The sequence below is a fragment of the Oryctolagus cuniculus genome, chromosome 7 (assembly GCF_964237555.1).
Source record: "Oryctolagus cuniculus chromosome 7, mOryCun1.1, whole genome shotgun sequence".
NCBI lineage: Eukaryota > Metazoa > Chordata > Mammalia > Lagomorpha > Leporidae > Oryctolagus > Oryctolagus cuniculus.
Window position 1 is genome coordinate 147,737,846 of NC_091438.1, and position 12,501 is coordinate 147,750,346.

General features: G+C 53.2%; 1 protein-coding gene across 2 annotated transcripts in view; it reads left to right on the forward strand.

The window, feature by feature from the left end:
• Positions 1-5,942: 5,942 nt before the first annotated feature.
• LUZP1 (leucine zipper protein 1) overlaps positions 5,943-12,501 on the forward strand; it is a 98,181-nt gene continuing 91,622 nt past the window's right edge. The window contains exon 1 of one of the 2 annotated variants that reach the window (XM_008265699.4): positions 5,943-6,249. The gene's annotated coding sequence lies outside the window, so the exon portion shown is untranslated. The remainder of the gene's footprint in view (positions 6,250-12,501) is intronic. The other variant, XM_051857954.2, reaches the window with a different exon arrangement.

Consider the following 12,501-nt stretch of genomic DNA (forward strand, 5'->3'; position numbering starts at 1 on the left):
CACACAGGTGGCAAGGACCCAAGTACTTGAATCATTATCTGCTGCCTCACAAGGTGCACATAAGCAGGAAGCTGGATCGAAGCCGAGTAGCCAGGATTCAAAGCAGACATATGGATGTGGCCTCCCACCCCATTAGACCATGAACATCAGCGCACCAGCGCACACATACCCAGTGCTGTACCTCCTTGGTTTCTCAACAACTGGATGCAGTGAAAACTGCGATTAATGCTATTTTGCAGATAGGTAGACCAAGGCTCGGGATGGTTCTGTTATTTACCCAAAATATCCCTGCAACTAAGTAGCCAAGCAGGAGTCACATCTAAAGCCAGCAGGCCCTCAGCCAACTGCTTGACTCCCGGAGCTCTGCTCACATATCCGGAGACACATGCTCACCACCTTCTTGATTTTTAACCATAGCTACGAGGCCCTGGGCAGCCTTGCAATAAACACTGTTAAAATGCGTTATATCCTTCCTTCCAAACGACAGTCCCGCACGCTCCCTATCACACCCACTGCATACAGGAGATGTGGTGAAGGAGCTTACCTAGGTTACGAAGCGAGTTGGGCACAGGCTGAGACCACCTGCAGGTCTGTTGTTCAGCCATCTTGGACGGGACGCATCACTTGGAAAAATCTGTGTCCTTGCAGCTGCGGCTCCTGGCTCCTACGCCTCCCCCCATCCCATGTCAGAAGACCATTTCCAGTCTCTGCTGCTCTGCTTTGGATCCAACTTTCTGCTAATGTGCACTCCGAGAGGCTGCAGTTGAAGCCTCAAGTCCTTGGGTCTCTGCTGCCCATGTGGGACAGCCAGGCAGCGTTCTGGGCTCCTGGTTTTGCTTGGCTCAGCCCCAGTTATTGCGGGCATTTGGAGAGTAAACCAATGGATGGAAGACGTCTCTCTCACTCTCTCTGTAACTGCCTTTCAAATAAGTAAAAATAAATAATGACTAAATAAAAAGTATATGGAAAATGGAATTAAAAGATACTTTTAAAGATGTATTTGAAAAGTACAGTTACAGAGAGTGAGAAGGAGAGACAGCGAGAGAAATCTTCCATACACCGGTTCACTCTCTTGATGGCCACAACAACCAGGACTGGGCCAGGCTGAAGCCAGGAGCCAGGAGTTTCATCCAGGTCTCCCACATGGGTGCAGGGTCCAGGGACGTGGGCCATCTTCCACTGCTTTCAAAGGCGCATTAGCAGGGAGCTGGATCGGACGTGGAGCTGGGACACAAACCGGCACCCATGTGGGATGCCAGCACTATAGGCCACGGCTTAACCTGCTGTGCCATAGTGCCAGGCCACATTTTTAAAAAATACAGTCCCAAACCCAGTAACGTGCTGCCCCATGCCTGTGGGACAGAGTGAACAGCCAGCAACTTCCCTGCCTTCCAGAGCTTAGATTCTGCTCACCCAGCGACGGGAGGAGGCATCACTGTAGATCCTGCACCATCACACCTGGCCAGTCCAATCTGCCACCTGCCCTCTTCACATATGGGGGACCTGATGCAGATCCAAGATTCCACAGTAGGACAGAATTAACTTCTGCCTTTCTCAGTACCACGGGCACAAGGAAGGCTCTGGCCTTATAGAGGGATGTAGACTGGGTTGAAAAACTTGCCATTGAGAATTTGAGAAGTTTGCTAAATGGACCACGCCTGTTCTCTGGGCCGTCATCAGAAATGCTGCTCTAGTCCACCTCCTACCACTAGGTGGCGAAGAGCACCAGGGAAAGGCACAGAAATCAAAGGTGGGTGGGCACCTTCCTCAGTCAAGAAAATTTGCCTTAGCAAGTGCAAATGGTGAGCTGGGAGGCCGGTGCCTGCTCCGGAACAGCGTGCGGCAGCTGTGTACATTACACACACGTACAGAGGGACTCGTCTCTCCACCAAGCCGGGGAGCGTGGGATAAGGGTTGAAAGCTTGGCCACAGGCATCACCCAGATCTGGCAGGAGACGCTGCCCGCCCACCCCCTTACTGCTGAGGGCATCCCTGACATCGCACTCATAAACTAGCCACTGACACAGGACGCCGGGACCGAGCTGGCGCTCTCTTCTTGAATGGCCCTTTTTCTAGACGGATGGCGGGCAAGCCCAGCTGGGCAGAGACGTTTCGGCCAGATGGCAGGAAGTGTTGGCTGCTACCCAGAGAAGGTGAGGCTGATGGGATCTGACAGCTTCCCCGGCCCAGGAGAGGCCTGGCAACTCATTCACGTGTTCGTTCATCTCACACCACACAGAGAGCTGCAGGTGCAAAGGCTGGGGCTGCAAACTGTGAATGGTCTGGGAGAATGGGAGCCGAGAATGGCTGGGATGGAAGAGAGGGCTGGACTGAACCAAGCTGCCAGTCTGGAACTTGATCCTGGGAGCTAAAGGGAGTTGTTGAAGATGGTGCCACTGGGAAGTGATGCGGTCGGTGTTGAGTGTGACCACTCGGGCTGTGTGAGAAGGGAGGAATGGAGGTGGCAGGGCCAGGAGGCAGAGAGGCCAACCAGAGACTGAGCAAATAAGAGATGCAGGTTGGACTGGGCTGATGGCAACCGTGGCTCATTTTTTACCCACCCAGGGTTCTCACTGGCCTAGGGCGCTCAAGTGAAACATGTCTGTTTTGCCTTCTTGCCCATAAGACAGTTATCCAGGATAAGAGGTTGCCAGGGGCCAGGAGCAGGAGTGGGTGGTCCCAGTAGCTGGTGTATCCTGCAAGATCCTTGATGTAGGCAGGAGACCTAGGGAGATGGAGGTTGGCTAATGAAAGCAGCAAGATTCTGGTTCAGGTTAGAGGGCAGAGGCAGTGTAGCCTGGTGGTTAGGAACACACATGGTGGCCCCAGATACATCTCTTTCTAGTCCCAGCTCTGCCACCTCTTGACTCTGTGACCATGACCAGGGCCTTTTGCCTTTCTGAGCCTGTAAAATGTGATTATGAATGGAGCTTGCCTCTTGACACAGCTGTGGGTGCCGTGTGGTGAGCTCCATGGTGCTGGGTGTCTAGGAAGCACCGCATGAAGAGGCGTCTCAGCTTCTCGGCCTCCCTTGCAGACAGTCTGCGGCTGTAGCAGGGTGGTCCTCCTGGTTCTGCCGAACCTCGTTGGGACAGAGTAGTTCCAAAGCAGGCCAGCCAGGGTGGGGGCTGCCTTGAACTAAGCCAAGGGAATTCCAGCTGCAAGCAAAGAAACCATACTTGGATCAGCCCAGGGCAACACAGTCTGGGAGAAATGTAATGTTTATGCTTCACTTTTTTTTTTTTTTTTTAAAGCAGGGAGACAGAGAGAGAGAGAGAGAGAGACAGACAGACAGACAGAGAGATTCCAGATATTCTGTATTCTATCCACTGGTTCACTTCCCAGATGCTTCTGGTCCAGGCTGAAGCCAGGAGTCTGAGTCCCCCGAGTGGGTGGCAGGGACCTAGGTCCTTGGGCCATCACCTGTTGCTTCCCAGGATATGAATTCGCAGGAAGCTGGAATGAGAAGCAGAGCTAGGACTCGAACCCAGGCACTCCAACATGGGATGCGGGCTTCCCAAGTGACATCTTGTCCCAAACTCCTTCTCCTCTGTTCCACTATCTGAAATACTAAAAAGTATTTTCCAGGGGCCGGTGCTGTGGCACAGCAGATTAAAACCCTGACCCACAGCGCCTGCATCCTATATGGGCACCAGTTTGAATCCTGGCTGCTCCACTTCTGATCCAGCTCCCTACTAATGTGCCTGGGAAAGCAGTGGAAGATGGCCCAAGTGCTTGGGTCCCTGCACTCCTGTGGGAGACCCAGAAGAAGCTCCTGGCTCCTGGCTTCAGAATCGGCTAAGCTTCTGTTGTTGCAGCCATTTGGTGAGTGAACCAGCAAATAGAAGACCTCTGTCTCTACCTCTCTCTGTAACTCTGTCTTTCAAATAAAATAAATCTTTTTAAAAAAAGTATTTTCCTTGGTCTGGGGGTTCTAAGTGAGATTCTTTATTTTGTTGGTTTCTTCCTTATTTTGTGGGTGCCTGTGGACAGAAATATTCCTGTTATACTCTGTGGACAGAAATATTCCTGTTATACTCATCATTGTTTGTGTATACTGTACATAATCTTTAGGCAGCTCTCTTAGGTAGGTACTATTTTTTTTTTATTGTCCCCACTATATGGATGAAGAAACTGAACCTTGAACAGGTTCACAAATGCCTCTGAAGTTGTCTGACACCAACCCCTTCGCTCCTTACCACGCTGCTTACCTGGCCTGTGGACAATAGAAGTCAGTTCAATGTGTGCCCCACACAGCCGAGTGACTCACTGAGACCCAGCAGACAAAGGCTCTGCCATATTCAACATCTGGATCCTAAGGTCACCCGTTTTGGCATCTGCTAGGCAGATGGAAGAGAAAAATTGAGTGAGGGGGGCTGGCTCTGTGGTGAAGCGGGTAAAGCCACTGCCTGCAGTGCTGGCATCCCATGTGGGCGCCGGTTCAAGTCCCGGCTGCTCCACTTCCGATCTGGCTCTCTGCTATGGCCTGGGAAAGCAGTGGAGGATGGCCCAAGTCCCTGGGCCCCTGCACTCACATGGGAGACCTGGAGGAGACTCCTGGCTTCAGATTGGCATGGCTCTACCTGTTGAAGCCAACTGGGGAGTGAACCATCGGATGGAAGACCTCTCTCTCCCTCTCTGCCTCTGCTTCTCTGTAACTCTGACTTTCAAATAAATAAATAAACCTTAAAAAAAAAACTGAGCGAGGAAACGCTCATGCTTAGTGAGCACCCGGGCCGGGATGTGGCGCCCACTGTCTGCCCATACACCACTGGCACACACCAGCCCCGGAGATAATTGTGAAGGGTGCTCCCAAGTGTAGTCCGGGCTGCTGGCCTCTGCGGCAGCTCTCCACAGGGAAGTGCTCTAGTGAATGGCTGGCATTCTTCGAGGCAGAAGGGACTTCAAACCCATTGAACCCTCCGCCCTTGGGAGATGGCTGTGTCCCATGCCATGTGTCCCGGGGCGACCAGGAAGGAAACAGTCTTGCCTTTTGACAAGGAACAGCGGGCACATGGAGCATCTACATTTTATACCAAAGGCGTATGGTCCAACAGGGGGATGCGATATTAGGGGAGGGAGAAAGTTCACTGTGGTAGGAATGGCTGGCTTTTTACTTGGATGAAGACTCGAGAGGGAGTCAGGGTATCTGCCGACAACCAGTCCTAAGTGTGAGCGTCCACGGTCACACCTTCTGGGTGCCCAGTTCCTCAGGCGGCTTTGGAGCTCAGAAACAGAGGCCACGAGGGCCTGGCGGGCGTGCTACCCAGGCGTCATGAAGAAGCCAGCTAGGGGAGGCCTCGGGGCTCCGGGAACACCAGTCTGTCAGTTCCCAGCTGTTACCTTGTGGCCCTGTGACGACGTTGGAGAAGTCACCTCCCCGGCCTCCTCCTAGTTCCTTATTTATAAAATAGGGAGAGTGGTTATCTTCCTGTGTTAGGAGCATTCAGTAACAAAACACACTTCCAGCATTTGTAGCATTGGTGTATGGTTAGGCTCATGGTCTGATTAATTAATATTTTAAGGATGATCTTGGGGAAGTCATCTCACTTTTTAAAGCCTCAGTTTTCTCATCTGGAGGCTGGGGCTAAGAAACTTACATCATGCGGCTGGAATCCGGCTGGGTCGTGGGGTCTGGAGCCTGTAAAACCCATCTCTCAGGTTCTGCGTGGGGTCAGTGGGTCGCATCACACCCGCTGCAGGGTGGGTCATCAGCACGTTCCGGCCCAGGGGAGGAACCTGACTTCACAAGGACGCGATTTCTGGCTACGCTCCCGGGGAAGGAGCTGTGCGCTGGGTCCCATCCCCCCGGCCGGTCCTGCTCAGGAAACGCGGAGAGAAAGCCAGGAACCAAGCCTGCCAGGCCCAGCGGCCCCTCCGCGCCTTCCCGCCTCCCCGGCCCTCGCCTGCAGGAAGCCGGCTGGCGGGAACGCCCTGCCGGGTGGGTGGGAAAAGCCGCGAGCGCGCCCGGCACGGCCGCTTTCCCAGGCGCCGCGGAGCTGTCACTGCGGCAAACGCGCGCCCCCTGCCCGCGCCCGCGCCCGCGCGCCTGCTGCAGTCCGCGCACGAGGAACGCACCGAGCGCCGCAGCCCGAGCCGGGGCTGCGGGACAAGACACGCGAGAGTCCCGCAGGCGCCAGCGCCCCACCGCCTCCCGGCTCCCGGCCCCGGCCGCTGCGGCCGCGCTGGGGAGGGAGGGGTGTCCGGTCCTCTCTGGGAGAAGAGGCCCCGAGGCTTGAGGGTTAGTAGGTGAGTGGGCCAAGGTCACGGCCGGGGAACCGCAGGACCAGGGTTCGAGAGCCGACTGGAGGTCTGCGGGACTCTAAAGTTGGTCCCTGGCGTCTGCGGTCCGTCAGGGGCTCGAGGCGGGGGTGGGAGGGTTCAAGAATCCTTGTGTATCCCGGGGCTGCGGTGTTGGGCAGACCTGGCTCCCTACTCCCCAGTGAGAGCCAAGGAAGAAAAAGATGGAGGAGACAAGCAGCAGTGTCTTCCAGTACCCGCATGGAGCCAGGAGCCAGGCATCTCTGGGTTAAACTCCCAGCTCTTCCACTGACTAGCTGTTTGACCTTGAGCAATTTCCTCAACCTTTCTGAGCCTCCAGGGCACCTCCTCCAGGGCACCTCCTCCAGGGTTGGTCCTGGATTCAGTTAGGTCCCCTCGCTGCAAACCCCTGTCCCCCATAGCAGCTGGCCTGATGCTCCGTGGCATTTAGTACAATTGTTAGGAAGTAATTGTAATCACGCCGTCCTGTCTCTCCGACCCCCCCTCCCAAGGTCCAGGAAGGCAGAGACCTCGGCTGTATGTTCAACAGTGCAGTGCCCAGTATGTGTGGGGCACACAGGCACTTGTAAGTGCAAGACTGAAGGAACGGAGAGATGCATGCGGGTGCTGTGCTGGGGCAGGACAGACTTGTCCTTGAAGAGGTTCCAGGCTACTGGGGGGAATGAGGTGGGGTCATGGAAAGAAGCCGTCCCACGTGCCCTAGAGGGGGTGTACACGGGTGGGGGAGCCCCGAGAGATGCAGAGAAGAGTGAAGCTTGGTCTTGGAAGAGCTGATGCGATGGTTTTCCTTTGTGTTGCCCATCCCAGCTTACTAAGTGCTTAACTTGTACAAACCATCTAGACATACCTTTATCCCGCGGGGGTGAGGGGGTACTGCTGCAGAGAGGAGTCCTGTGACTTGCCCAAGGCCACCCCACCAACACCAGCCTGAGTGCCGGCTCTTCTGCTTGGGAATTCAGTGCGCTGACTCCTGGACTTGGTCTTTGAAGTTGTATAGGTCCCTCTCCCTGGGCAAATTCTTTGACCTCACTAAGCCTTGTTTGCGTAATCTGCAAGACAGCAATAGTGATTCCCTGTAACCTGCAGGAGATTGAGTAGGTAAAGCACCCAGTGTGGTTCTTGGTTTATAGCAAGGGATCCATAAATGTTTGTGCAGTGAATGAGTAAAATGCATGCATGCTGAGTGCCTTGAGATGTGAGGGGACTTAAAATCATGCTATTTTGGGGATTGTGGGAGAATTGAGGGCAATTTTATCCCTTCCAACTCTTAGCTTCTAAGATTCCCAGGAGATTTTGCTACTGGCCTAGACCATATTGTGTTATAATTTATTGTTTGCAAACCAGCACAACTGAAACAACTCTAGGTTCGTTAGCTTTATATATATATATATATATATATATATATACGCTTTTATTGCCTTGCTTTATGACAAAGTTATACATGGTCCTTGTAAAAGTTTTAAATTCCAGAAGGATATCATCAGGGAAAGTGAAACTGCAAGTTTAGGCATAGTACACAAAAGATGATGACATATTGTTATTTTTTTTTAAGGTTTATTTGTTTGAAAGGTGGAGTTACAAAGAGAGAGAGAGAGGGAGAGACAGAGAGAGAGGAGAGATCTTCTATCTGCTGGTTCACTCCCCAGATGGCCACAACAGCCATGGTCGGGCCAGACTGAAGCCAGGAGCTTCTTCCAGGTCTCTTATGTGGGTGTAGAGGCCCAAGCACTTGGACCATCATTTGTTGCTTTCCCAGGAGTATTAGCAGCTGGGACTTGAACTGGTGCCCATATGGGATGCCAACGCTGCAGACGGTGGCTTTACCTGCTAAACCACAGCACTGGCTCCCATATTGTTTCTTTAGGAGGGGAGGGAGGGGCCTGAGGCTCTGATGGGTAGTTTTCTACGACAATTTCACTGGGCTAAAGGATGCTCAAATAGCTAATAAAGTATTTCTGTGAATCTCTGTGAGTATACTTCAGAGATTAGTGTTTGAGTTGGTAGGCTGTGTAAAGAAGGTCCCCCTCACCATGGGGATGGTGGGCATGATGCAGTCCACTGAGGCCCCACCCGGACAAAAGGTGGAGGAAGGGCGGGCCTTTGGTGCAGCAGTTAACCCACTTGGCACACCACTTCCCATACCTGATGCCTCCCTTCATTAGGGCCCTCCCTGGCTGTGCTCCCAATTCCAGCTTCCTGCTGAGTGCACCCTGGCGGCAGCAGGCGATGGCTCAAGTAATTGGGTCTCTGCCACCCACCCGGGAGACTCAGATTTAGTTTTTGGCTCCTGGCTTTGACCTGGTCCAGCCCCAGTCACTGCAGGCATTTGTAGAGTGAACCATCAGATGAGAGATTCTCTCTCTCTCTCTCTTTTCTTTCCTTCCTTCCTTCCTCCTCTCCTCTCCTCTCCTCTCCTCTCCTCTCCTCTCCTCTCCTCTCCTCTCCTCTCCTCTCCTCTCCTCTCCTCTCCTTTCCTTTCCTTTCCTTTCCTTTCCTTTCCTTTTTCTTTCTCTCTCTTTCAAATAAAATAGAAAATAAAATAACTAAATAAAGGGTGGAGGGAAGGCACATTTATTCCCTCTTCTCAAACTGGGACATCCGTCTTCTGATCTCAGACAATTACTGCCAATCAGCGCCTGGACTCCTGACTTAACACCAGTGCCCTCTCTCCAGCTTCCATTCCTGCATCTCCAGACTGAATTGCATCGACACCTTTCCTGGGTCTTTAGCTTACAGATGGCAGATAATGGGGCTTTTGGTTTCCATAATCATGCCAGCCGATTCCCATGCTGGCTTTCCATATGTGTACTGGTGTGTGTGTATATGTGTGTGTATGTGTGTGTGTGTGTATGTATATATATATATATATATCCTATTGGTTTGAATTCTGCAGGACCCTGACCAAATGGACAGAGAGAAAAAAAAAAAACCTTTCTGTTTAAAAGTCTTTTATACTGGCTTTGCCACACTTCCTGGCAGTTCTGTTGGGAGCCTTGCCTTTGGCTGTGGCATTGGGAGTTCAAGAGTAATTAAGGGCGGGGGGTGGCGTAAGGATGACCTGGGAAGGGGCTTTCCCCGGAACCCACGGAGAAGGAGACGGAGCTGTGGAACTGCCTGGTGGTCTGCACCGTGGACTGCCGTGCTGCCCTCGGATCTGAGTCGTGGATGCTGCTTACATCACTTCAGCCCCTTCTCTCCCTCTTAGCACTTGGTAAAGTCTGTTTTGGAAGTTGCTAGTTCACGCACACTCAGAAAGGCCAAGCAGAAATAATGAGAACAGTGAAAGTCCTCTAGTTCTTTACGTGCTTCGTGTCTTTCCTATGCCCCACCTAAGCATGTATTATAAATTATAACCACAAGATGCTACTATATCTGTAATTCTGCAGCTTACGCTGGCCTTTTTCACTTAGCAGCGCCAGGAGACACATTTCTTGCCTGTTCGTGTAGGCCTGCCTCATTTATTTCTCTGATGGGGCTTCTGGAGGGAAGGGCTATTATTTGCACTACTTCCAGCGCAGAGGCCGGCACGCAGAAGGCCTCATTGGGAAGATATGTTGAAATAGTAATGGTGGCCACCAAATCCTGGCGTGAAGTGGGCTGCCAGGCCCTGAACTGAGCTTGTCCACATGCTAATTTATTTCGGCCTTTCAGCCAGTGTGTGAGATAGGTACTAACTACTAGTATTCCCAATTTAAGGGAATAATAATCCTCTTAATGCAGACTTGAGCTCTAGGTGACACAATTAGCGAGTGGTGGAGCTGGGATTTGAATCCTGATCCGTCCTGTGCCAAAGCTTTTGCTATGAATGAGTAAATAGGTAAATGGTTGATGGGGTCCTAGGTCTCGGTGGGAAGTGTGGGGAGCAATCCGGACTGGACTGAGTTACTGGAATTAAGACTTATTCTATGCATCTGCTCTCCCACAATATGGCGCTGGGAGAGAAGTAAACAGCTTCCGCGCAGCTGCCTCCAGTTCAACCAATTAACTGTAGGACTTGCTCCTGATTGGAGAGCAGCGTACTCGGCGTGTGGGCAGCCGAGTTGGGATTGGCGGAGGAGGACTATAAAGGAGGAGAGAGACGGCATGCACCGGGAACATCTATGGGGAACATCTAAGGGAACCCGTGCAGCCCCCGAGAAAGCCGGCCGGCGGTGTGCCGCTCCCCTGCGGAAGTGGGGAATGCGGCCAGGGGGAACTGCCCTTCCACGGAGGTGGAAGGGACAGTAGCCAACCCGGGAAGAACCAGCAGCAAACCCGGGGAGGGCCGAGCAGACGAAAGAACAGCGCAGGGTCCTGTGTCGTTCCTCCACGAAGAGGGGGAGCGACAGGAAGGTTCTGCCTTCAGGTCGCCCCTCCTCTGTATGTCCTGGGTTCTCTCTTCAAAGCTTTGCAGGGTTTGAGGTCGGGATCAGCACATAGGAGGCACTCAGCAAAGGCCCTTTTCTCGACTTCAGCAATCCTGAGGCCACGCTTGCTTTTCACAAGGTTCTATTCTAAAAATAAGCCGCAATTTGTGAGGGACCCTTGAGGCCCGGCCCAGGCATTCCAGGACAGCCATTTGCCTGTCTGCAGCGTAGGAAATGGATGAGAAGCCCGAGGCGCTGCCCTCTTCCCACAGGCCAGCGCTCTGGAAACGCCCAGAGCCTCCCCGAGGCCTCCTGGAGGACTGCGGCGATGCCAAGGACAGTTTAACACAGATCCGTCTCCGGCGAGGAATGTGAGAGGAGCAAGGCACGAGGCGGAAGTGGGTCAGCTCTGCTGCAGAGGACTTGCAAGGAGGCCCCAGCGCGGCAGGGTGCCGCGTGACAGAGCTGCCCTGGGCCTCGGATGGCACTCTGCAGAATCCACCTGGGGTCTGGGCACCGGAGTGCTGGTTCCTGCTCCAGTGGCAGTGCTTTGCCGGGTCACTTTCAGCAAAGCCTCCTTCCTCAGGGCTTGGAGTCTTGCACTAGGAAACCGTGGGGTGCATTGCCACAGGGTGCTGTGTGGTGTTGGGAGCTGGAAATAATATTGATGACAGTAATGGTGTTGCAAATAAGAATGACAGTCACACATTGTTGGGACACTGTGCTTGGTGCTGTCCACACAGCAGCTCCTGTCATTTTTAAGAACTTTATTATTGCCTTCATTTTACGGAGGAGGAGACTGAAGCTGAGAGAGAGAGCTAGAACAAGCCAGAACATGGGTATGTGAGCCTAGGGTTTTCTGGCATCAGAACTTGAACTCCACAAACAGGTGTGGGCTCTGACCTCAAGGCAGTGCTAATAAACACACAGGAGGTCAATTTGATCCGTGTTGTAATGGGTGCATGCTCAAGAGAGTTGGAGGCAATAGCACTGTGGGTATTCAGTAGGGAAGGTTGGCTTCTGGCTGGGGGGAGGGGCGGTAAACTAGGAGGGCCTGTTGGTTGAGAGGAGAGGCGAGGCCAGAGCATGGGCAAAGGGGCAGATGTGGGAAAGCAGTGGGTGTGCCAGGGGAAGTTTGGGTAAACTGCAGTGTGTGTATGCGTGTGTGTAAAGGTAGCAAGCCACACACCTGGCCAGGGCTTTGGCCTTTCTTTATTCCACAGGCAATGAAGGGCTTCCTCAAGGGATCTCTCCAAAGAGCAAGCAGGCCACTGCCTCCAGAGAGGGAGCAGCCCTAAGCCCCTGTGTCCCGGCTGGTGAATGCGCCCTGTGCCGGCGTGTGGGAGGTCGTCCGCAAGGAGAGTGGCTCTGGTTGTGCCGTGCTGTGCTGGGGCTGGGTCTCGGGCTTCTTCCAAAGCCCTCCTCAGGCCCTCAGTACCCTGCACACAGTAGGCCCACCGGAAATAGGTCAGAATTGTTGGAGGGACCGCCCCTCCCATTTTAAAGGAGTGAAAGTGAGGAACGTAGGTGGGAAATGACTTGTCTAGGGTCACACAGCAAATTAACGGCAGATCTAGGGACCAGGACTCATGCCTCCAGAGTCCAGGCTAAGCTCCTCGTCCATATTTGATGAGCAATAAAAAGTTGTATTTGTCGAGTGATTACTGCATACCAGGCCCTAGGCTAAGCACCTTTCCCTGGATTATGTCTTAATCCTCACAGCTCTCCTGAAAGTGGCCCTCTTGAGAGCTGGGAGTCCTGGCTGCCCCTTCCATTTCCCATGGCGCCTAGCACAGGCCCTGGGCACCTTGGCTTAAGGGAGGCAGAAGAGAGGGAAAAGGACGGAGGGGGCGGGGCCCCAAGCGCAGCCCCC